Source organism: Myotis daubentonii, chromosome 8 (assembly GCF_963259705.1).
Source record: "Myotis daubentonii chromosome 8, mMyoDau2.1, whole genome shotgun sequence".
In the NCBI taxonomy this organism is placed as follows: Eukaryota; Metazoa; Chordata; class Mammalia; order Chiroptera; family Vespertilionidae; genus Myotis; species Myotis daubentonii.
This window is the reverse complement of record NC_081847.1, coordinates 48,763,867-48,786,515: the sequence shown is the minus strand read 5'-3', so window position 1 is coordinate 48,786,515 and position 22,649 is coordinate 48,763,867. Positions and strand designations below refer to the sequence as shown.

At 38.2% G+C, this 22,649-nt stretch overlaps 1 long non-coding RNA gene across 1 annotated transcript in view; it reads left to right on the top strand.

Moving 5' to 3' along the window:
- Window positions 1–22,266, top strand: part of LOC132239676 (uncharacterized) — a 39,526-nt gene extending 17,260 nt beyond the window's left edge. Inside the window, exon 3 of the long non-coding RNA XR_009454110.1 lies at window positions 19,622–22,266. This is a non-coding gene — a long non-coding RNA (uncharacterized LOC132239676). The remainder of the gene's footprint in view (window positions 1–19,621) is intronic.
- The last annotated feature ends 383 nt before the right edge of the window (window positions 22,267–22,649 follow it).

Here is a 22,649-nt window from a genome sequence, read left to right as displayed (position 1 = left end):
AAAAATCAAATGAATTCTTTGGGAAGCAAAAGTTTGCTGTTATGAAATGAGTTAGTGTGAAATAAGGATGGAAATGTCTTTTTCATACATTATTGTGCTTAAAATTCCCCTAATGATTTCATTTTGGCAGGATCTGTTTAATCTAGCTGTGTTCAAAGAGCAGCTAACCATGCCTGGGGTGAGGTCCCCTGGTTCTCCCCTCTGTGATATGTTGACCCAGTCTGACTTATAACACGTGGTCCTTTTGTCCTGGTCTTAACACCTCTCCATTTGTTGCCCAATATGTCCAATTCAATTTGTACCTTCTTGGTATCCTAACTTAACCACTTAGTATCCTAACTGGACCTCTGGGAAAATAGTAAAACAATGCCACATATAATCTATATCACTTTGCTTTTAACCCTAGGATATATTTTAATTTTAAACTGATTCATAAGTATATGTTAGAAGGTAAATTGAGGTACATGAACATGTTACAAGTTTGTTGTTGTTTTTCATAAACATTGAATCACGCAGTACTAAACCTGAAGTGGTTAGGAGTCCTCCACCAACTGGAGCTCATGGGGCACTTTTTTTTTTTTTATTGAAAAGAGGCTGAAGCAAAACAAGGAAATTATTTGATTGGCTGTAGCTTAAGCAGTTGTTTTATTTGGGAAAGCTTAGTTGGCTGTTTGTGATTGGTTGTTCTTCATTTTCACTTTCTTGGGTTTGAGTGGCTGGGCTCTGTCTTAGGCTTTGGTTTGCTTCCCTCGGCTACCAATGCCTCAGAGCCATGCCATTCTAATGGCCTCCATGTTTAATTGCTTTAACTTACATAGTGTGTCTTCCCAAATAAATTCCAAAAAAAAATATTAAAGCCTTAAGGATCTATAAGTTTCCATAGTCCTGAATAATTCAGGTCATTCCAACTTTTATTTTATTTTATTTTATTTTTAAATCCACTATTATTTAATTATTTAAAAATACAGTTTCAGCTCATTTACCTAGCACACGATAAGACACTTGGAATGAGTTTCCTGATGTCTGAACATGACTCTTTGGATTCTGCTATTCTTTGTAGTCATTTTTAAGGAATGGACCTCAGTGAGCTGTATATGTCAGTGGAGAATACAGAACATAATTTAGCCTTTTTATTGACTCAAGGGCATTCTTTAAGCATTAATTATGGATTGTTCAGTAACCACAATGATCCCCAAGTGATGGGAAGGCATGGGATATTGCCTCTCCACCCTGTGGCCTTGGATGTTCAATCTGTGGAGTCCATGTTTTTTCCTTTTATAGATTTTTACTTCTTCCCACGCCAGGTATCACTTTGTGCCAATGTCACTGACCAGCCTGCAATAGGAATTTCTCTTTCTAATATGTTGCTTCTAATTTATTTTGCTTCTAATTTATATAGCAACATTAAATATTTCCAACCGCCTCCAAAAATTGTGAAGAATTTTGGATCCATTACTTTCTGGCCAGTAGGACATATGATTTAAAAAGATGTCATGATCTTTTTGCATGTGTTATATGTCTATTGCAGTATAAGGTTAGTGGCCTCTGAAGGTCATTGAGAACTAATTTTGTTAGGTTTGTCTTCAAAATAATTATAAATATTATAATTTATTATATTATAAATATTAAATATATTAAACATTATAAAAATATTATAATCAAAAGCTTTATCTGTGAGTACAATGTCATTCCAACTTTTAAATTTAGTAGTCTTGCTCATCCAAAATAAACTTTCAGGAACTGTTTAATCACAGTGCATATTTTTATAAAAAATACATATCATAGAGATAATAAAAAATGATTAATAAGCATATATATGTGAAGTATAATTGATTCTGAACTGGGAGTTAGCATATGCACAGTATAGCTGTATTTGTACTTATTGTATACCAGAAGCCTAGTGCACAAAATTTGTGCACTGGGGGGCCAGGGAGGGTGTCGCTCAGCCTGGCCTGTGCCCTCTTGCAATTTGGGACCCCTTAGGGAATGTTGGACTGCCAGTTTAGGCCCATTCCCTGCAGGGATCGGGCCTAAACCAGCAGTTGACATCCTTCTCACAATCCAGGACCCCTCAGGGGACGTAGCAGTGCGCCAAGCAGCAAGTGGCCAGGGAGGAGCCCAAACTGGGGCCGGGGGCCATGCCGCTCACGCTTATCCCAGCCCACTGTGCCTGCTGCCACCACTAGGTAGTGCTGCCACGGAGTTTGGATAGACTCCTGCCGCTGCAGCTGTGCTCACCAGTCATGAGCCTGGCTTCTGGCTGAGTGACGCTCCTCCTGTGGGAGCACACTGACCACCAGGGGGCAGCTCCTGTGTTGAGCGTCTGCCCCCTGGAGGTCAGTGCATGTCATAGCGACTGGTCAACCAGTCGTTCTGGTTGTTCCGTCTTAACGATCACAGGCTCTTATATATAAAGATTATAGAATGTTGAAAGAAAGAGAATGAACAATGACAGTGTCTCATGAAACAAGGATTTCCATTAATTAATTATCACCATAATATATATCCATGGGCATTTTAGAAGAAAGAAGAAGAGAAGAAAGAAGAGGAGAGGAGGTAACAAGTCTGCTGAAATACAAGAGTAATTTTATCTTAAAAAGAAGGCAGCAACATTATTATTGATATTGAGTGATCAGTAAAAATTTTGAAGTTCAATAGGAAATTCAACAGGGTTAGAACTAAAGAAGTCTGGATGATTTAACATGAAAGTTGTTACTGTTTTCTGATGTTGCTATGAAAATCTAGTGGGCAATTATAGGAAGTAGCTATGAGGTTCCAGAAAGCAGTTGAATAAATTTGAAACACTTTCAACATCTTTTTGCCAACTGAATCAAAAAGCTCTAATCATTTTTCTTAACTGCAATATGGAACAATTCATTTTGTAAAATGAAATAACTCTCGAAACATTTCTGTTTAATTGTGGCATAAGCCCCATTGACCGGACTTGCTAAAGTCTTGGTCTTTTTCAGTGCATTTTTTAAATTAAAATGTTAGAATTTGCATTAACAATCAATGAATTTAATATATTATTGAATTTACTCAAGATTATCCAAATATTTTGTCTTGGTGATAATTTTTAGAATCTATATAATGGAATCAAGTTTACCCTAACTTACAGAAGATACAATTTGAAACAATGTCTTCTAGGTTTTTTTGCAGAATGTATCATCACAATTTAATACAAAATCTTATTGATTGCAGATTATATATCTCATTTTTTAATTGTCTAACCTTAAAGTACAAATATTTTAATATCCCTCAGGTTTGGGAGTATAAACTCAGTTTCCTATAGAAAGTATTTTGGTCATCTTCAAAATTCTCTTCGCTTTTTCTATCACGTCAATGAGAACTAATACACATTAACTTTATCAGTTATACACTGACTTCAGGAAGGTTGAAGTGGTGAAACAGAGCAATCTAATTAGAGGCAGAAATGTGTATTATAATTTTATAGAGAATTTAGTATAGGTTTTTAAACTTTATTTTAAATATACTTTTATTATTTTGGTATTTTAATTTCAGAAGGGAATGTGTCAAGAAGTCTATAAAAGCAGTATGAACCCACAACTTCTGTTTAAAAAAAAAAAAGGTGGTTAACCTGACCATTTGAACCAAGCAGAGTGAAAGACAAATCATTGTGTCTTGAATCTCCCACAATAAAGGATGAAAGGACACACTCCAGAAAGTACACTATTTGATAGGCTTCTTCAAGTTCTAGAGACAGCACGGTTCCCACTGAGAAGTTTGCCTCAAACCACACGGTGGGTGACAGGACAGGCGGCTGGCATTCGGTGGAGCAGAGACCCAGAAGTGCTCCACAGCAGGTCTAGACACCTTGGACTGTATGATGGTCTCTGTGTTATTAATGCCACCAGTGATGGGAAGAGATGCCATATGTGATAAGACCTAATGGAACAATCATAGCATTGACCACAAGAGTTTTTTGATTCAGAACATGCCATCTGCAATAGACAATTGCACATCTTTTGAGAAAAAAAAATAGCTCCTGGCATGCTACTGGATCCCAGATGAGTCAGATTTCTGACCATGGGACATACTCCAAATTTTAAAATATTGTGTTTAATTAAAGGACAAAATAAATTGCAAACCATACCAGAGATTTTTTAAAATACATTTTTTTACTGATTTCAGAGAGGAAGGGGAAGGGAGAGAGAAAATCATTGATCAGATGCCTCCTCTACACCCCACACTGGGGATTGAGCCTACAACTATGTCATGTGCCCTGACTGGGAATTAAACCATGACCTCCTGGTTCATAGGTCGACACTCAACCACTGATGCATGCTGGCCAGGCCATATTAAAGATTTTTAAAGGCATTTTCCATAGGAGAAAACGAGACACAGTTTCTTTTACATTTCTTTAACCTCTGTTTCATAGGGAATCACGATGGTTGTTTCTAAGCCGTTATAGCTTAACTGCTCATATTCCAATGAAGCCCTACAGTAAATGTCACAATTCAGCTTTTAACATGCATTGATGGCCATGAATGTGTAAGTAACACCATTGAAATGGTGACCGTTCTGTTCCTCTAAAGTTCTTTCCCTTTTATAAAACATGTGGGAGAATATTATAGCTTGTTAGCATCGTTTTATTTTAACAATTTAACACTATCTAGAGATATATTCATGTGAAACCAGTAACCATGAAATCCCCCACAAGGATAACTACATTTTCTTTTATTATAATTGCTTTTTTTCCACATATAAAAATAATGATCACCAAGCTATAACAGGAGAAAACTATAGCATACTTTTAAATAACACCTGCTATTTAAGTATGTATCTAAGCTATCAAATTTGAAAAGAAGTAATTAAAACTTTTTCCCCCAGTTACATTCTGACTCTTGGTGGGCTCTTGGGATAACTTCATTTTTCTCCACAAAAACACATTTTAAAAGTTTAGTGCAATGTCAGCCAGGTTGGTGTGGCTCAGTGGTTGAGGACTGATCTATTAACCAGGAGGTCATGGTTCAATTCCCTGACAGGGGACATGCCTGGGTTGTAGGCTTAATCCCCAGTTGTGGGTGGGTAAGAGGCAGCCAGTCAATGATTCTCTCTCATCATTTATGTTTCTATCTCTATCTCCCTCTCCCTTCCTCTCTGAAGTCAATAAAAAGTTTAGTCAAAGTCAAGATTTTACTTGGTAAGTCAGCTTACCTGGATAATTGTTCCCTTGACTTCTAATTACCTGCCAATCTCCTAGCAGAAAAATGGCTGTGACGCAGAGCCTGCTTGATTGACACATCACTCTTCAAAAAAGTCAATTATTTTCCCTAAAATGGAATTATTATTATTGTTGTTGTTGTTGTTGTTGTTGTTATTTTATTATTATTTGGTAGGAAGGAAAAGAGCAAAGCATCAACATGTCCCTGGTTACATATTTAGTATTTTTAAAGGAAATTTATCTTACCAAAAAAATTAAAAAATCTTTCTTCTATTTAAATTTGTTCTTGAAAGTTTTATTCTTAGTCCTCTTTCCTGACCAAAATGCACAGATGGAAAGGAATGAGTGTCTGTGTGTGTGTGTGTGCATGCGTGTGTGTGTGTGAACATTTGTATGAAAGTTGTGTTTTTGTTTAGTTAACATCTTTCCACAAACTTTTTCAATCTCCTTATAAACTATAAACACTTGTTCAAAAGTTTCTATAATTTGTTACTTTTGAGGTCTTAGAAAAGAAGAAAGGAAAAACATGGCTGATTTATTAGAGACTTTTTAAATGCCCATATTATGTTCTTATGACCATATTCATATTTTTGCTAATTAAAATGATAAAATTTCATAATTTATTCATTTGAAAGTTCTAGGAATTAAGTGGCATTTTTCTCAAAATACAAAGGATCATTCATTTATAAGCCCATTAACAGAGTCTTGAGTAAGACAACTAACTGTCCCTGGAAGATCCCACCTATCATTTGCATAAATCCTATCTAATAAAGAGGGAATATGCTAATTGACCCTCATGCCATTGCAAAGATGGCAGCACCCACAGCCAATAAGGAGGGAATATGCTAATTGATTGCCCCTACCCTCAAAGATGGTGGCACCCACAGCCAATAAGAAGGGAATATGCTAATTGACTGCCACGCCCTCAAAGGTGGCAGCGCCCACAGCCAAAAGATGGCAGTGCCCAGTTCCCTCAGCCCCACCTGGGGGCGGGCCCAGCCTTGCCATGCACCTGCCTCTGGAGTCCCCTAGTCCCCTCAGCCCCCCAAGCCGCCCAGGGCTGGCCTGAGGCACAAGCAAGCCTCAGATGGTGGCTTCCCAGCTGCCCAGGGCCGCCCGAGGCTCAGGTAACCAGGGCCAGCCGAGGCTTGTGCTGCCGGCAGTGGCAGCAGCAGAGGTGTGATGGGGGCGTCTCCTTCCCCTAATTGCCCGGTCACTTCCCACCCCTGAGGGCTCCCGGACTGTGAGAGGGGGCAGGCCGAGCTGAGGGACCCCCCCCTCCAGTGCATGAATATTCATGCACCAGGCCTCTAGTTTCGATATAACTTCCTAACCTTGCTTCTTTTTTGACTTAACAAAAGTAGACTACCGAACTGCTAAAACATACACACCAAAGTGACACTGATAACACATTCAAGAATTCTCCATTTATGTTGCCAGAATGCTTTCTGATTTCACAAAGTCAGTCAGAGATGTTAATTTCTGAGGGGAAGTCATTAAACTTTAGACTGAACTCATGGGTTTCTGCACTATTATAAATGTCTTCATAAATACTCAGGCTTTACTAGTCTCCAGGAACTAATGCAGTCCAATTAAAACTAATAAACACATTGCACTGCGTAACTGCAATTTTCAAGGTTCTTCATATTAGTCCTTCTGGGAGTCCCAGATGAGCTTTGGAAACAGAATAGGCTATTCCCGACTGCTGCTTAATTCTCCATTCCAGGCTATTCTTTGATTCCACAGGTCTCAGAATAAAATATATAAAATATAGGTTCAGATCCCCACTGACCATTATGCCTCCCAAGACATTCTCAGTGCTGAGACTGACCAGAGCTACAGTGAACTGAGGAGACTCAGTCTTCTTTTTTGTGTTTTTGTATTGGAAGGTGGAAGGTGTCAGTCAATTTAGTGAGACAGTGTTTTCAGGTCTGTCTCCCCTTTTCCTCCCAAGGTGCACACACACTTCTGGGGAGGCAGGGCTGGGAAGGGTTCAAATAGCAGTAGCCAGGTTGTCATAACACCAGAGTGCCCTGTGCTCCACAAGTTTCAGTGCTGAATCTTGCTCCATTGTAGCCAGTTTCTTCCTTTATAATAGAAACTGCCTTGACATCTGGCTTCTGTCACTCTGTTCCTCCATTTTCACAAGTGCATCCCTACTATAACTCTGACCTTACATTGCTGATTTTTTTTAGGTACCTGTTCCTCTGACATCTATGGGTGTGTTTGCTTATTACAATTTTTATAGGACCATAACAATTAAAGTCAATTAGTTTTGTGAATTATCTCTTGTATGTATGTATATATGTATTTATATGTTATTTTAAAAGCCTGTATGTGGCCCTGACCTGTTTGGCTCAGTGGATAGAGCATCGGCCTGCGGACTGAAGGGTCCCAGGTTCGATTCCGGTGAAGAGCATGTACTTTGGTTGTGGGCACATCCCCAGTAGGGGTGTGCAGGAGGCAGCTGATCGATGTTTCTCTTTCATCGATGTTTCTAACTCTCTATCCCTCTCCCTTCCTCTCTGTAAAAAATCAATAAAATTTAGAAAAGCCTATATGTGTACGTGAGGGAGAGATATACAGTGGGATGATTTTAGGTATTGCGTGCATGTGTGTGTGTGTGTGTGTGTGTGCATGTGCACATGCAGGCCTATTCTATTCTGGGAAACATACACTTCTCTAAGTGAAACCAATCATAATTAAATACAGTAGGTTCACAATTTAGAAGACTGTAGTGTCCTTTATTAAAGCAACTCTTATATTTGGTTTACTTATATTCAAATCCCATTTCAAGAAAAATTTTCAGTTCTGCATAACATGTTTACAGTTTTCTACATCCTAGTTTCTAATAGGTTCCTTATTATTATGAAAATTAGATGCACATTTTATTTTTCTTAAATCTCTTCCAACAGCAGACTCTCCAGAATGTCTGGTATATTGTGTATATTGCAGTTCAAAATCACAGAAACCAAAATAAGCTAAAGGAAGTAAGAATTTTTCTTATTATTAAATAACTAGAGGCCTGATGCACAAAATTCGTGCAAGGGGCTCGGCCCTTGGGGCCCTGGCTGCCTTGCACCCCGGCTGCCTTGCGGCCCCACCACCGCCCTCACCCACTGGTCATTCCAGAAGGTCATTCAGCCTTCTGGTCTAATTAGCATATTAGCTCTTTGTTATATAGGATGGTATTTCTATTAAAATCGTTTATGTGTAGCACTAAGTCCTTCATTGGATTTTGGGTCCCTATGTAAGATTATCCAGTCACTACTCTGAGTGCAAAGAAATAACTCAGTTTTGGGTCCAGGATAATTCCTCATAGGAAATCCCATGGGTAGAGACTCTCAGTTTATACACTACAATTGTCACTCTGGGGCAGCCGAGAATCCTCACACAAAGGAAATATGCTCCCTAATCAATTGGGAAGATCTGTGACCTGGTGCTCAGAGGTGATTCACAGCTCAGAAAGCCCACGGAGCTTAGCTCCCGGCACCTGTTCAAAGCCCCCGGTGGAGCGTCCTTGGCTGTAAACTTGCTTCCAGTGCTGAGGAGCAGGCGCATTTTGAAGGGGAAAAAAACCTTCCCCATAGACCTCTTACTTAAATGCCTTTTCAGAGTCCCCCCCAAATACCGAAATTTCCTTTTATCTATGCCTGGAAAATAGACAAACATTATTTAAGTTTGTGAAATAATATACTTCCCTAATGATTTAAAAAAAACCAAAACTATGAGGAGGGGGGAAATAACGAATGTACAAATTCTTTGCTATCCTGATTTTTTTTAAGAACGAACTTGCTATAAATGGTAGCAATTGTTATCTAGAATCTCCAAACTTAGGCATTCATGCACATGAAATGAGATAATGCATATTTTCCATCTTTAGAGAGCTATCATTGACATATAACATTTTATATAACATTGTATATGTTTAAGGTGTACAAAGTGTTGATTTGGTATACTTATATAATGAGATATGATTACCACTTTAGGTTTAGCTAACACATCCATCAGGCCACAGAATGACAATTTTGTGTGTGTGTGAGAACACTGAAGAGCTACTTTCCTAGCAAACTGCAAGCACAGTACCATACAGCATTGTTCTGTATAATCATTATGCTATGCATTCGATTTCCAGAATGCATGCGTCTTCTTGGACTTTTGTATTCTTTGACCAACTTCTCCTCATTTTCCCCAGCCCTCAGCTTCTGGCAACCACGTTCTATACTCTGTTTCTATGAGTTAAATGTTTTTAAAATTAAAAGATGTTTTTAAGTGGGGTTGTTTTTTTTTAAGACTTATGATATCACATAAATGAGATCAGACACTTTTTGTCTTTCTGTGTCTGACTTAATCCTCTTAGTGTAATGCCCTAAGATCCACCCATGTTGTTGCAAATGGCAGTATTTTGTTCTTTCTCACGGCTGGACACTATTGCATTGTGTGTGTGTGCTTGCTGTTGTTAATCCTCACCCAAGGATATTTTTCCATTGATTTTTTTTTTTTTTTAGAGAGAGTGGAAGGGAGGGAAGAAGGGGGAGAGAGAGAGAGAGAGAGATATCAGTGTGAGATTGACACATACATTGGTTGCCTCCCGTGTGCACCCTGATCTGGGTTGGGGATTGAACCTGCAATCCAGGCACATGCCCTTGATCGGGAATAGAACTCTCCACCTTTTGGTGGTGGGTGGGCCTACACTCTAACCACTGATCCACATAGGCCAGGGCTATATAACATCTTCTTTATCATCCATTTATTGATGGACATTTAGATTATTTTCTTATCTTGGCTATTATGTCATATTAACTTGACTAATTGCTACTCATATTAAATAATGGTTTATGGTTCACAATGTTGCATACATTATGCATGCATTCACATTTTTTGTATTCTTTTAAACTCTTAGGACAGTACTTTTCACATAATATTAACTGACACACATGGTTCATTTGTTTCTCCCTCACACTCTCCCCAGCTTTCTGTCTCAGATTTTTGCTGATGCCTGCTGATAGAAAAGGTCAATAGGAGCAGACCAAGTGATATAACATAATTCTTTAGAATTTTAGCTCATTTTTTACACAGTAACTACAATGTGACACTTCCCTCAATAAGCATATGAGAACAACTCATAGAATTTAAAATAGTAAAAATTCTAAGACTCAGAAATAACATTTTTTTTTATTGTCACAGTCCAGTTTTATTCCCTAGTTAAATACAGAAAATTTACATTTAGAAAAAAGGAGGGTCCAGATGACGCAGTTACACAGCCCTTCCCTGTAGAAATTGTTTTTCCATAATACGCATGCCCGTGACTCTCATTTATGGGATCAAATCCTTCTAAGACCTTAAACGCTCCTGGATGGAAATCAGTCAACTTTCAATCTTCTGTAGGCAGGAGCCGTGGCTGGCTGACTCTCAGTTCTGCTTAGCACTGTCCAATTCATAGTCAGTTGTTGTTTGGTATACTCTGACTCTAAAACAAATTTTATGTATTGGGAATTCCTCTTCACACATATATACCCCAGTAAAACAAATTAAATGTAATATACACGATGGGAAATAAAATCCATGAATAGGTGTCAATGACACCAGAATGATTCTACCAACATGCCCTCCCAGGCATTTTCTTCTCTTTATCCGGGATGGACCTGCTCTGGGGCTGCCTATGAATCTTCCTTGAATGGAGACTTCCTCAGCGTGGAGAGAAAAGGAAGTCTGGTCTATGTCAGTTTCGCTGTCATGGTAACATCCATCAATGCCTAAACTGGGTCAATATTGTGCATTCCAGAAATCGTGCTCTTGGATTGGTGCTGGGGTCCAACCCCAGCAGATCCAGGGCTCCCCAAAGGTGTGGATGGAGTCGGCGAAGAGGGAAAGACTCGGAGGCAACATTCAGTTGAAACAGCAGCTTAGCCAGGATCTCTAGCCAAGTTCTGGCCAGGATCTCCAGCGAAGTTCTGGTTAGGATCTCCAGCCAGGTTCTGTGTCCATGTTCTCTTGCTAGGTTCTCCAACCAGGTCTTGTCTGGATTCTCCAGCCAGGTTCAGTCACCAGGTTCTAGTCAGATTCTCTTGCCAATTTCTGTAGTCAGGTTCAGCCAGGTTCTTCAGGTTCTCCAGCCAGGTTCAGTCACCAGATTCTGTAGCCAGGTCCTGTCTCTAGGTTTCTGTTGCCAGTTTCTGTCCAGGATCTTTTGCCATGTTCTCTTGATAGGTTCTGTCTCTAGGTTCTGTCTCCAGTTTCTGTCCAGGATCTTTTGCCATGTTCTGTCTCTAGCGAAGTTCTTCTGTCTCTTGGTTCTGTGTAGGTTCTGTGTCTAGGTTCTGTGTCTAGGTTCTGTCAGAAATAACATTTAATATGTTATTGGTATTGCTGTCTGAGATGATTGCAATGCATTTTAGTTCTCGCCATCACCCCAGTGTTATTTTTCTGTGTAATATATGGAATTTCATTGAAGAGAGTCTGGGGGGGGGGAGGGCAGTATTTTCTGGTTAAAAAATTATTTTTAACTTTATGACTGTCTTCTTTATTGAGGAGTAATTTAAAGAAAAAAATGTAAACAAATCTGATATAGTGGAAGAGATTTCCAAATTAATTGAAACGTTTCAAAATTTCCTGAGCTGTGAATATGAAAGTGGTAACTAGTCCATTTGCATAATACACTTTATGTATGTAGATCTATTCACAAAAAGTAAAATATACATAAAAATAATGTTTGATGTCAAAATACAAGCATAAACGTTGGGAAAGATGAAGTCAGTTATAACTGATTTTATCATTGCCTACTTCTTCACTGGTTTAAATACATGAGGCTCATGTGACAACTTGATAACATGATTTTAAAAAATCTACAGTGGTTTTTTCTGCTCTGTTTCACATTGTCAAATTTCTTTGGTATCAATCATGAAGAGCAAAAACTGGTTATGGGATACACCATTGAATGTTTCTTCTTCCATGTGGACTATAAATTATCTTCTCTTTAAAAGATGCCCACTTTAAGACAGTTACTTTTCTAGATTCTGTACGTTTGTACATGATATTGGTTGCCAGCCAGATGTGCCGACAGAGGATGTTAGAGGGGCGCAGGAGGCAGGGGTTAGGGAAGGGACACATCCCTTACTGTCTTGCTTACTGTCTCTCAGCATAATTTTCCTGGCAACTCCCTCCCCCACCCCCTGCCCAAGATCACCCATTGATTAGTAGCAAGTAGTTCCAGTGTCCAGGTTTCCCCGCACTCTACAAGAATTGCCCTCATGGTTTCCTCTCAGAGGTGCCATCACCAGAGGTGTATGTACTTCCCTCCTTAGAGGTCTGAGTCTCAGCTCCACCTAGTATCTTCTTTGAACTTCCAAGATGCCAGAAGCATCTTGGCTGTGTCTCCCCCAAGAGGTGTGAGCTCTAATACTCTTGGGTCTCTCACCCTAAAGCTCCCAGGTTGTCATAGCCCAAGCCTCTCCTCTCTGGTTCCTTCATTTGTAAATGTTGCAGCTCCTTTCTTCCTCTGTCTCTTTTAATATCAGGATTCCCTTTGTGCCTTTCCAAGCCTCCAATACCGGTTCAAAAATCCCATATATGAAGTCCATTGCACCTAACTGATGTAAGATTCTGTTTTTCTGACTTGATGCTGATGGATATGACACCAAGTGCCAGGAATTCTCCAAGAAATTCAACCCTAAAGGATGGGATTCTGGGGTTGATTAGGTTTTGCCTTTGGACATGAACACAATGATCCTTGCTAACTGGAAGTAAGGTGTTGTAATTTGTGGGGTGTGCTGGCATTGTGGTTCACAGTTATCATGTTTATTTTGATTAAGTTCCCACTAAATCAAATGCCTTGGTGAGTAAGGTGGCCGATGCACCTGACTGCATGACAGCAGTGATGATTACAGTGACTCTGGGTGGGATGAAAGCTTCCCACTGCACTGGAGGGCTTACAGAAAGAAACTGACGAGGCCAAGTCTTTAATCCCTCAACAAGGAATGGGGATAATATTACATCAACTAGTCATTTTCAATCTTTGTATTGTACTTCTTATCGTTACGCTGCTGGTAATCTCAGTAGACAACAGAACTGTGATAAAATGACACTTACTTTTACCAGAACAAAAAGCAAAGCTGTATTGTGCACCCACTGCCAATACTCAGGATTAGATTCTCTGAAGCTTGAAAACAAATCACTAGAGAAGACCTGGCAGACCCATTCAGATCCCTTGCACTCTAATGAAAGGGCAAAGAGAAAATGAAGTTTACTCTTATACCTGGCTCTAAGGCACAGCGTCCTCAAACACCAGCATATTGGTTCTCTGTACCCTAGGAGGGATAGCCTAGAGCAGTGGGGGGGTTGAACGACCCTTTCACAGGGGTCGCCTAAGACCATCCTGCATATCAGATATTTACATTACGATTCATAATAGAAGCAAAATTACAGTTATGAAGTAGCAATGAAAATAATTTTATGGTTGGGGGGTCACAACATGAGGAACTGTATTTAAAGGGCCAGAAGGTTGAGAACCACTGGCCTAGAGGAATACTGGGACACAGCTGGATATGCTTTGAGGGATAGTCCTTGGATTGAAGAGACGAGAATGGTAGGAGTTACTAAATCTGAGGCTCTGAGGTTCAAGGCAAGGATATGTCTAGTGGACTGAGGACCAACTGGCAAAGTCTCTGAAAGAGCCATGATATCAACTATTGGCAGAGTCCAGACCTGAGTGCTTCTTACTGATCCAAGGACAAGTGTGTGGGGCAAGGTTTCCCCTGCAGTTATATCCTTTTCACTTCTCAGGAAATTTATCACAAATTAAGACATAAGTTGGGTTAAGAACTCTTTGACTGTTTCTTTAATATAGCTCAGAACTCACTATCCTTAGTTCTTTCTATGGATTGAACAAATCAGGTACCACTACTAAGATTCTCTACTAATAAATCTTATAGTAGAGAAACTGTCTTAGAGTTGCCTTGTTATTTCTGTTGGGGTATTTTAAAAAATAAAAAGGAAAGAAAGAAATGATGTTCCTGATCCTCATCAAATTGTTCAATATTATTTATCCAATCCAATTTTGCAAATATTGTTTTATTTTGTACCATATTAGTATTGTATCATGATACCCTCATGTGTCATTTCAAAGCACATGTGGTCTTCTAAGACTTTGTCTTTTTTCACTCATTAGCTTTAACAGATGGATTTTATATCATGAAACTCACCCAAGACTTAAAAATCTCTTAAAGACATCCTCTGTGCATACATTGGATGTGGCTTTGAAGTTGAATTTTGCCTTTGAAGACTTATGCATCTTTGAACACAGCTTTGCTGATATATTTGTACTCAAAAGAGATTGAAAGCATTGGCTGTCTTTTATCACTGAAGACTTTCGACTAAAATTACTTCTATTGAGAATATGCACAATTTAGGGTTTAAATTTCTCACTAATAATCTTGATTTACTTTTTAAGAAATATTTTTTCTTCTTGTGGAGAATGCATGTTTATACATTTTTGGCCAAATATTAATCTATCACTCATTTTAAATTATCTTATTAAAATATTTGCAAGGGCCAAGATTTTTGCTGAATATCAGGGAGACAGATATGAGTGGTGACTTAGACAATCAACAGAAAATTGCAACTCTGTATCAGGTTTACTTAACTCAGCTATACCTTGTGAATAGAGAAGAGGGTCACACTTTCGAGACTGGGAAAGTTTGGGAGAATGGGTGTTAAGAGATCTTAAGGTGTCATATGTTTTTGCCCATCTTGCAAAACTGAGATGTTGACTCCCTTTGTTCTGGACTAAATTTACAAGGATACCTGTGCAGCAAACAGCCCTGAAAACTGGAGATAGTGTCTCTCTCTGGAGTAAAGAGCAAGCTTCTTTGCTGTCCAGTACCATCAATATACTATTTCTCCCCAGGAGGTCAGGCATGCTGATTCTAATTATAAAAGCTTTGGGTTCTCTCAGCTCAGGGTTCTTGTCCTGGAATAAGATTCACTATGTGTGCAGGCATCTTCTGGTCTGCACTGTTTCCCTATATCAGAATTGAAAGTTGGAGATGTAGTGCAATGCTGATATTCTGGCGATTGCTAGCGCTGTGAGTATTGTGCCATCCGTTCTTTCTCATGCCTTCTGCCAGCATCCAGGGACCTGTGGCAGACTAACCCCCTTGTAAGTATGTAATCAACTCACAGCCTTCACTGCTTTTGACAATGGGGCATAGATTCTTGAATCCTGCTCCTCTTATACTTGGACATCAATAATGCCTGTTGAACCCATCTACTATTGTTAGTATTGCATTCTACTTAAATTGAGTATTCATAAATTGCTTTCTTTTTTTCACCTCATAATTTTTAAATGCACATAATTAAAATTTAAAATATTTATAAAATGGTGATGACTAGACATTAAGGTTTAATCCTTAATGTTTAGGATAAAACTATTTTAAAAGTTTTGATCATATTGGGATGCTTGAAAGGAAGAGTGAAGGCATTGATTCTGGCTGAGCAGCAGATAGAATGTTGATCTTTCATTTTCATCTTGGTGAACACCTGGATTTTTCTTTATGGATACTTGTTTTCTACATTGGCATTAATTTTGGAAAAAATATCAATCAGATTATCTTTCTGAGATGTATATATTATCAGCTGAATGATTCAAGAATCAAAAGCTAACTCATTTGGGTAGTGTCATCCTGAAGAAATAAATCACCTATCTTTCTTGAGAAATTGTCCTTTGTGCCAAATGTGAATCTAGAATCATTCCCTTATTCCTTGTCTTTCTGTGACCCATCTGGGAAGCTTCCTCTATTTAGTAAGGTAGCTATTATTATTTCAATAAATACCAGCTGCCCACAGCTGGTATTTCTTTTTAAGTTGACCACATTAATTTTAAATTGCTTGTAACCCAAACTCATAAATGATACATTGGGAACTTTTAAAAGTGTTGTTTCTGTTATCTTACTCTAATAAATAATAAAGGAATAATATATTAGAGTTTGAATCAGAATTTTAATTGTGGTAGAAAAGGAATGGGTATAGCCCAATACAAATTATTTAGAAGTTGTAGCAAATTGTTTTGTTCTCAGTTTTATTAAACTTCATCTCCTCAGGCTAAAGAAAACTGTTGAGCCTAATTAGTGTCATGTTTCTGAAATGAGGATTTGGGGAGTAAATAAGTCAATGAGAAATTATACACCTGTTTCTATTATAAAACAACTTGGAGATGTAACCATGAGGTGCTTCTGAAAATTGGACTGGGTCGGGGAGGGGATGCCAGCGTATGTGGATGGAACTTTGATGACACAGAGAGACATTTGTGGCCATGAACACCTTGCTTATGTCTGTCTTAGAACCAATTAAACTATATTTTTCCATTTTGAATAACCACCAAAGCCTCAGTCCTGGAGATGGTACCAAGTACTTAGAGTCTAACACCTGAAACTAGAACTAAGGGTAGAAAACTAAGAGTTTGGGTGGTTGGTTCCATTAGGACACTTTTTCTTTATAAGATCTTGGGAATAAAAATGTTCGATTTGACCCATATATAAATTGTTTAGGGAAAATATATATGTATACACTCCCCCTCCCCTGATGTTAATGCCTACAACCAACTCGGGGATAAATGGCACACCTAGGACACACACCTGTGCCTTCAGATGCCCTGTTGGATAGCTCTTAAACATAACATTACTCCCTCTTTGATATCTCCAAGGCACAGGGTGCTCTGCAGTGACATAAAAATGTTTATGTTTTAACTCTCGCGGATGCTGAAACCATGGAAACATACATGCACACAGGTAACAAGGCAATGCACAAGTTGTGCATGTCACAGCCTTTTTGTCAATTTATCCCATGTTGATTGTAAAGCTTTTGTTTCATACATTAACATGTACTTTCATTTTCCTTTCCTTTGTATTTTTTGTTTTAGTTTCAATCCTGATTAAATGTTCTTATTTCAGTGCTGTCATCTAGTAGTAAAATAGCTTTTCAAAGTTTATATTTAATCAATCATGAAGCATTTAGCACTTGATGCTGCTTTTTTTAGTGAAAAAAACAAAACAAAACAAAACACAACAAAACATGGTCCATACCCATTATTAAGAAATGCTTGATAGTTGCAGTGCAAAGAAATAGGGTTTCAGTATGGAGATTCCTTAATGCCAGTGCTGGAGAAACACCTTTTCATACCAGCCATGTGCTCTCAAAGAGAAAAGGGAAACAATTCAGAGAGAAGCTGGTGTGTGGTAACTGCTGTAGTTCCCATGTCATGTGTCTGGTTGAGCAACAGGGTAGCAGATATGAAAAAATTTGACTATTTTAAGTAAAGGGGAGGCTCATCATTCCTGACAGGATCCCCTGTTGACACGCATGGACATTGAAGTGATTGGGGACAGGATAGTCCTCCAGTTATACATTTCCAAGATGCAAGGACAACCAGGAACATCATACCCAATGCTGAATAAATCCTTTTCATACCCTCTATTATCAATATTAAGATTGCTTTTAGTCACCTTTGTAAATAAACTCTCTACAGGCTAGGATTAGTTAGGGGCTGTCTCTTAATGGAAAAAATGATCCAATTTTTGGAAAACAAGCAGATCTCTTAATAAATATTAAATTATTTTTGAGTACAAGGCCTGTTGCTTCTTGAACCATAAAAGGTTTTTGGTAGGATGGTCTTCCATAACCCTTTTCTGGTTGTCTCTTTCTCTTCACTCAGGTCTCCTATTAAATATCACCCCCTGAGATTAGAGCCCCTCACTGCTATGCTGTAACAGGATACACTTATGAATTATTTTAGTAAATGTAAATTAATGCCCCTCCCCCCTACACACACTCTCTGAAACATGAGCTCTAGGAGAACAGGACCATCTCTAGCTCATCTTTTCAGGAGGGTGCCTGAAAACCTATCCAGTGTTCAACATATTTGCTGATCACCTAAATGAATGAATATTTATATTCAGAATATTTTTCTATTTTGATACCAAATATTTTGTGAAGCAGTTTAGTAGTTTTGTTCTCAACTTTGTTAATCTAGCTACTCCTACAATTACATACTAATTTCAACACAAGAATTCTGTTTTTCATAAATGAGTCTTGGTTTCCTTGGTGTTTCCATTGAGGGCTCTTAATCAGGATCCTATTGCTACCTGGTGGCTATAATGAATTAAAGGCAAAAATTCTGGGTGTGGGGCAAGCCACCACAATCTCGCTCTAGAGAATTCATCATCTTTGCTTCATTGAATTAAAAAGGCATTGCATGACATCCAAATCTAATTATGCATTTTAGTTAATTGGGCAAAATGTGTAAATGTTTATAATGATTTACAAAGTCACTGCTATTGATATTAGTAAAGACTTGATCAAATATATGATTAAAATAAAGCTTGCAAATTTAATGTGTGAAGAAAGACATTGAGTATTTTGTTCTACAGAGAAATAAGTTCCCACAGTAAAAATCAACATGTTTTGGGGAAGAACTTATTCTTTTGCCATGAACAACAATAAAGGGAATATTTCCCCAATTCTGGGGTCCATTGAAATCCTTAAGAACAGACTTTTGTAGCATTCATTTTTGTAAGTAATCCATAGCTCATATAATTCATTTCACATAGTAGGCACCTATCCCCCAAATGCCCCCCAAAATGCTGAATAAATGCTGAAGGCCAGTCAAGAGTTGATTTCCTTCTTAGTTTATATGTACTATACTAGTATTTTGTTAGGCAGGTGACTGTTGCATCTGCCGGAATGAGTAAGCGTAAAGTGTTATATTTAGCACAGGTAAAATAAAATCAGCTGTCAAGCAAGTCAAGTGTTATTTTTTTCTTTTAATCATCACATAGCAAAGATTTAGAACAACAAAAGTAGAGATTGGTTTTTCAATCTGCAGTGTGGTAATTCAGTGAACAACAAAATTGAAATCTGACATTGTTGACTTTTAAGATTACTGGTGGTCAGCTGGAGGGGAAAACAATATGTCACAGTGTTTTCCTACCTGACTTGTGTTTCTAGTTCCTGTAAAATGTCAAGTGGAAGGTGACAAGGAGGAAGCTTCCTACTTCAAAATGCAACAAGAAAAGGCTCAGCCATGTGGCCTGCAAAGACTTGCTGAACATCATTTTTACTGACAGAAAAACAGTTGGTTTTTTTTTTTTTTTGTGTGTGTGTGTGTGTGTGTATGTGTTTTCATAGAGGCAAACCCAGACAAACCAATTGAACTTTTATTACACTGATTCTCACAAAGTCAAGCTTCCTGTTAATATATTCTGGGATGCAGCTGTTATTCTGTATTAACATATATATGAGATATTTGCCTAGAGATAGGAACCCATCTAATACCGATTTAATAGGCTGTCAGGGAACAGTAGTTCAACCACATTGGCAACTGAGGTTTTTCAAGGTGGATTAGAATACATTCTTTCTAATATATGTATTTACTTATTTCTACAGAAAAAAAGAAAAGAGTCACTTACTGTGTGCTAAGCTTTGTATGAATCTGCGGCAAAATGTAATGTAATATCATGAAGTTCCTGCTTTCGGAAGCTAACTGTTTTAGGAGAGTCATCGAAAGCAGAGTGATCAATTCTTAAACAGCGGCCTATGTGAGCACTGGGAGGGCACTCAGCTCCGTGTGATGGGAAAGCTACCCACAGCGAGTGGTGCCAGGCTGGTGGTGATCCTGAGCTCTGCCAGCACAGCAGCCATTGGAATAAATATCACCTGAAAGCCTACGCCTTCTTTTCATTATTTTATAATTACTGAATGTCTACTGATCCATCACCGGTATTTTGACAACCTAATTGGCTATATTATGAACTAACAGAGAGTTTGAAGACCTTTGTTGTACGACAGCTCTGAGCACTTGGATTTTTGTTTTGGTTTTGAAAGAGAAATATTTAGCTATTGAACAAAGAAGCCCAGCTGTCTAGTTAACAAGAGACTAAGTTCATATGACTTTCATTTGTTCAATTTCCATATTGAAACTGATATTGTATTTGTTTGGAGGGCATATACATTTTTCCTTTTCCAGAAATCCATGTTCCTCTCAGCATCCCATCCTCATCACCAAAACTGTCAAGAACAACGAAGGGTCTGACATTCTACTCTCAGGCTAACACATTAAAATCCAATAGCTTCAGGATAATATCTCTTAGTAGTTCAAATAAGGAAATATCCTCCAAACAACAGAGTAAGCACACTATTGTTCCGAGCAAAAGGAGATGAGAGGAATAAAGTCCATTTTTTAAAACTGAGGTGTATCTTTCTATAAAAGGAGGTGCTTGGGGACCTGTATCAGAGGCTTCCTCTATGCTGTCCTGCAATTATGCTAGAACTGTGTGGTGCTCTGCCTCCTCTGCTTCTTGATTTTGGGGGATGTCCTTCCCTTGCCTTTAACTCCACTAGTGCAATGTGAATCTCAGTTTTTAATCAACTTCAATAAGAGCTACAAAAAAAATCACACCAAGCATTTTGGGTTTTTACACAAAGCATCGTTAATGGTCTTAAAGAAGCTTCACTTCTTATAGCAGTGTCTATGGGGCCCTCAGTTACATAGAAAACTGTCTCCTCTCACTGGCACAAACCACAGAAGAAACAAAAGGAACTGATGCTCAAATGTAACCCAAAGCCGTTATCAAATTATACTTCCCAGCAAACACTCTTTTCCCTGAGAGGACCTCTGTCACAACTGCTAACATAAGACACTATCATTCTCCACCAGAGACTTGTAATTGAACAATTTTAATCACACTAATAATTTTCACTCTGTAGATTTTGTTCAATAGCATGGCTAGTCCGATTCTTATTCATTTTGGAAAGTTTTGTTTCTAAGATGCACATGAGAGCAGAGGTAAGTATACATTTTGTTGCTCATTTCAGCCTTGAAATAATTACTTTACTAATTAAAATTTTATTTCCAGATGTAAGACTTATACTCTATCCCACATAACATACATTCTACTCCCTGATGTGAAGTATCTGCTCCTGCTCTTTCTGCCTTACATAACACACACAAAATAAAAAGAACAAAGTGGAACCATCCTGTCACTATGGCATGAGAAGAGCATTGGTCCCTGGAGATTTGTAAAAACTGTCATTGATGGTTCTCGGTTGCTTGGCAACCATCTTGATATTGAAGCACTACATGTGTAGCATATTCATGTTTCAGTTGTTCTTTGATACAGAGAATCTCTTGCCTTGATGAAGCTTTAACACCCATCATGTTAAAATCCAAGTCAATTATGAAAAACCATCATAAAGAAAAATAAAGCTTCTCACCTTTTCCTGTTGTTCTTGGGAGTCTGGGGACTGGTGTGTTCCTTACCCTGAAAGGTCGAGAAAGCAGAGTTAGTGATAGCGATGGGAATGTTGTCTGCATCAAACCATTGACATGACTTCTCCTTCTGTCAAACAACAGTGACTGTGATCTGAGAATGTGCGGGGCAGAGGAAAAGACAGTCACATGTTTCCTAGCTGCTCCCTGGTTCCTAGAACCAAAAGTTTTCACTTTTAAGAGGGGAGAGCAGGGAGAGGTGCTTGGTGGTGGACGAGATCTCGCCAGAACAGAAATAAGAACCTATTATACTATATATACTCTTACTGTCTCAAAAGTAATTAGTAGGGAAAACAGAATATTTTGGAACATTTTAATTAATAATATATTCAACAAGTTAAAGGTCACAAAAATATTTAAAAAACCCATAGTATGTTCTAAAATGGTAACAATTACACAGCTATCAATTTCATGCTGATGACTTTTTCAAAATTCTCTGTTCTTGTCACGACAACATTAACTACTCTGGTGTCATGATTCACTTCTCATGTGAGCAAAATTACCATTTGCTTAAAAGAAACTTAAGTACAATGGACAATTCCCTGGAAAATGAAGGATTAAATTAGAAATACAGACTTGCTCATATAGTTCACACACCAACGTCTTCATTATTTACTATAGATTCACAGTTTTAAAATGGCAAATTGTTTAACATATGTATGAAGGATGATTGTTACAGGTAAATCTCCAGCATCTTATCATTTTCTACTCAGGATAATCAAAGATCAGGTGCTATGGGGAAAAAAGGAGAGATATGTAATATTTTAAACAATAAATTTAAAAAAAAAGATCAGGTGCCACTATGGTCAGTAATGTTGGGACATTTAGCAGATTTTTGTATGTCTTCATGCTGCTGTCAATTCATCTTTTTCTAGGTATATTTATTTCCCCACTGGCTACAGAGGTGAGTGCTATAAAAGCAATATCCTGGAGATTGTTTACCTCCTGGGATTCTGACTCGGTGGAGTAAGATGTATATGTCTGATTTACAGACTATTCTCTAATTTAGCAAATACAACAGAAAATCTTAATAAAATATCCACTTCCTGTAATAAAATTACATGTTCTAAAATATGAGCTCTCATATGCTAAATACATTTTAAGCACCCCCAAATCAGAGTGCAACTGTCCATTCTTGGCACTGGA